This window comes from Sorex fumeus, unplaced genomic scaffold (genome assembly GCF_029834395.1).
Source record: "Sorex fumeus unplaced genomic scaffold, SorFum_2.1 ptg000081l, whole genome shotgun sequence".
Classification (NCBI taxonomy): domain Eukaryota; kingdom Metazoa; phylum Chordata; class Mammalia; order Eulipotyphla; family Soricidae; genus Sorex; species Sorex fumeus.
The window spans coordinates 9,326,309-9,330,127 of record NW_026606138.1 but is presented as its reverse complement, the minus strand read 5'-3'; the positions used below and the strand labels follow the sequence as shown (position 1 = coordinate 9,330,127).

General features: G+C 38.8%; 1 pseudogene; it reads left to right on the top strand.

Annotated features, from left to right (window-relative positions):
• The first annotated feature begins 3,255 nt into the window (after positions 1–3,255).
• LOC130039009 (uncharacterized) lies at positions 3,256–3,458 on the top strand (annotated as a pseudogene).
• The last annotated feature ends 361 nt before the right edge of the window (positions 3,459–3,819 follow it).

Genomic DNA, 3,819 nt, shown 5'->3' with positions numbered 1-3,819 from the left:
GCACAAAGATTTGTAAATCTACAACTGTACCTCATGGTGCTTCACTAATAAAATAAATAAATAAATAAATAAAAAATAAAAAATAAATAAAAAAAATGGAGAGTTATTTGCTGGTGTGATGCAACTTCTTACTGTTCTGAAAATCATACTGCTGACCCCATGAGTCTCCTGGTCTCACTAAACCTTTGTGAGAGAGAGGACAGAGTAAGTGCAAACTGGATTCACCCGGGAGCTGTCAGCGGGTTCTGAGATATATCTGCTACCTACCTCTTCCATCCTTCATCTTCATAATTATTTCGAAGAGCCACACAAAATAGGTTATTATACTCAGAAAATAAAATAATGAATACACTTGAGAATAGAATTCAGATTTGGGAATCAGCCAGATAGGATTTTGTTCTGATCTGTCAGGTTGCATTGGCTATGTTAATGTTTCCGCAGCAAGAGAATGTGGACCTCACAGAATCATAGGTAGAATGCATATGATATAGTAGGGAAAAAGACTTAGCCAAGAAATAATCACTTTCTTTCCTTTTAAAAACACGGTCAGGGAACTGGAGCAATAATACATGGGTTAGGCTCGCATGTTGGCCAACCTCATTTCAATCCCTGGCACTACATGGTCCTGAGAATTTCTGGGTATAGCCCTGGAGTTCCCCTGAGTTCCTCCGGGGTGGCCCAGGTAATTCTTGGCACCGTAGGGCCAGACTAGCACCAGATTCTCAGGTTCTTGTGTTGAATTTTCTAGCCTGGCTGATTACAAATCACCAGGAGTGCCTCCAATGCCCTGACTGTCGCTTGGGAACCCATCCTCCTCCCCCACCCCCACCAAAAAAAGGGAAAAATTTAAAACAGTCTGAATTTTACCTAACATTATCTGTTAACTCTCAAAAGCTGACCAAATTATGTGACTTTTAAAAATTTGTCTTTTTATATGTAAACTTGATTTGGGGCTAACACCTAGTGGTACTCAGAGCTTACTCCTGGCTCTATGCTCAGGGATCACTCCTGGCAGAGTTGGTGAGGTGCTGGGACTTGAACCCAGGTTGTTTGCACACAAGGAAAATGCCTTACGTGCTCTACTACCTCTCTAGTCATTATAATACATACATATATATATATATATAGAGAGAGAGAGAGATGTAGAGTGAGAAAGAGAAAGATAACATTGTTGAGTTTTTCTGAGCATATAGGTAACAATCCATTTCCATGTGAGAATAAAAACGAAAGGAAAACTTTATATGATCTTTCTTTAAGCCATTTTAAAACAAAGACACATGAAGCTCTTCATTTTAAAATATTTCCCACACTTTTTCAATGTGTAGCATTTTTAAAAAAAGACCAACTATGTTCACTATCAGACCATCCACACACATTCTGCTCTGTGGTGTTCTGTTTGCCTCTAATACATCACGAGCTCTTTCCCATGTCATTAAACATGCACACAGCGCTGTGCTTTATCGTTACAGCCAGCATGAAGGCATGCCTGTCAGTAAGACGACACCTCCTCTAGGATGTAGGACTTCATGGAATGACTGCTCTCAGGACAGACATGTGGCCACTTTGGGCTCTTATTTTTATTTATTTTATTTGTGGTGGGGGTTTGCTATTTTTAATCCCCTAACTTCCAAAGCTAGTCTAGGCAAGACTGAGTTCTTGTTTGGATTTTTGTCTCCTAAAGTTGGGATGTATGTAGTAGATTGCAGTTTTCTTTTCCTTCCCCTGGCTTAAAGTTTGCTCTGAATTTCTGTGACAAAGGCCACACTTCATATTGGAAATGATTCTCAAAAACACCACATTTGGCCCCAGAATAGCAGAGAGTTAAGGCAAGATGGATTTGGCATGAATAAAAGCATGCATGGGACAAGTCCTTCCATTCATTCAGAATTAAGGAGTTAAGAAGTTCATTATTCTCATCATGATATGAGGAATGCTTAACTTTCTGTTTTGTCATTAATATTTTGGTGTCTTTGCAAAAGGGAAATAATAATAGTGTTCACCTTTTGGTTCCTGAAATACAAAGTGAATGTGTGTAAAGTTCTTATGTCTGGTAAAGCATAAGCACTCAGCTAACCATTGTTATCATAATCATTTCTTTACGATATACTTTTTTGTATTTTTCAATATTTTGGTAGAAAGCTCAAACTACCCGTATTCATAATATTTATAAAAGAGAAAAAACACATAGCCTCTGTACAGCGTCTTAGGACAGTAACATGAAACAGGATGGAAGCAAAAGGTACTAGGCTAAAGGTACTTAGGTACTAATAAAAAGAGGATGCTGATAGAGAGAGAGGTGCAAAAATATAATAAGGAGAAAACAGTGAGAAATGAGGGGAAAATTACCAGCAGACAAGAAAGAAGGGTGAGATATATTTATCTGAAACTGTTCTCTGGGACTTGATAGTGAAGCAAGGCCTCAGACCACCATCCTAGCTTAAGAGGGAGATGGACCCAAGGGAAGGCAGCTAGAGAATCAGGAAGAGAGCTTCAGAGGAGAGTAAGAGGAGGAGCTGGAAGATGAGAAAACAAAAGCTTGGAAAGGTCAATCTTCTGGTCAGAGAGTCACAGGGTGGTAATGTCGCAGGTGTGTCACGGGTGGTAATGTCCAGTCTAGAACAGACTCTAGGATATTCAAATTCAGTCTCAGTATCTTAGAGACTCCCGCCGATCAGTCTCCCTCTGTTATCTGGGCTTGTGTAGCTCAAGAGTGGGATGCCTTGAGAATGGAGTCCTCAAATGCCAGCCAATTAAAATTCATCAATGGCCTTTTAAAAATTGAAAAATCCAGTGTGCCTCTCTTCCAGCCCATCTCTCCCAACCTCTTACTTCCAAGCCTCCTTGAGGCTTTTTCTAGACTCATCTGTGCTTACAGGGAATGGTTAGGACAAATGCCAAGCCAATGGATTGATTTGTTAGTAGTTTGTTGTATTTCAGACAGCATGAAGGGATCCTCTGGATATTTTTCAAGCACTTGCCAGTGCTTATGACAAATCATGTGGACTGAGCAAGACTAGCATATTTCTCCGCTTTGGGGCTAATGGGATTGTTTTCTTGAATTCTATGCCTTGGCATATAGCTTGGGTGTGGGCTTTATAAAACATTTTTTATCATTTTCTATTTGAGGAAACATTTGAAATACAATTAATCCTACAATTTGCAAAATGGCAGTTAGTAAATTTTTCAGTATATAAGGATGTCTGTTATTTTTGTCTCAGTCATATTGCTGGATTATTGGATAAAATATGAATGTTGAAGAGTATACATTCAGGGTTTATTTCTATAGTTCGCTACTAAAGAAGTTTCTCTAATTGTGTAGAGCACCCGAGCTATGAGGAGGAGCCAGAGATTCCATCACAAGCCTGAAGCCGGTTCTAGTGTTGCTTTTGCAACTGCCTTTTACTACTGAGAATTGTTCTTCTCTTCCCTGTGAGAAGGAGACAATGCAGTCTGAGAGACTTCTTAAAAAATGCAAAAGATTGTGAGCCTTGTGAAGAAAACTTGTCTTTATAAAAGATTGGGAGTAAACCTTGACAGTAAATCAGTTGACACTGTACAAGACCTCACACCAAAGTATGACCGGACCTTTTTGCTCAAATAATGTAACAGTGTCAGAAAGGAAATTTAATGCAAGGAACATGGGAAAAGTAGAATTGACACCATTTAATTACAACGTCTTATATTTTCTATGGAAAAGATATTATTTCCACTGATCTTCCACCCAAAAGTTGTTCAAATAAATAAATAAATAAATAAATAAATAAATATCAAGTCCAAGGATATGACCGGAGACTAACCAAGGAAAACAGTCAGGTAGGA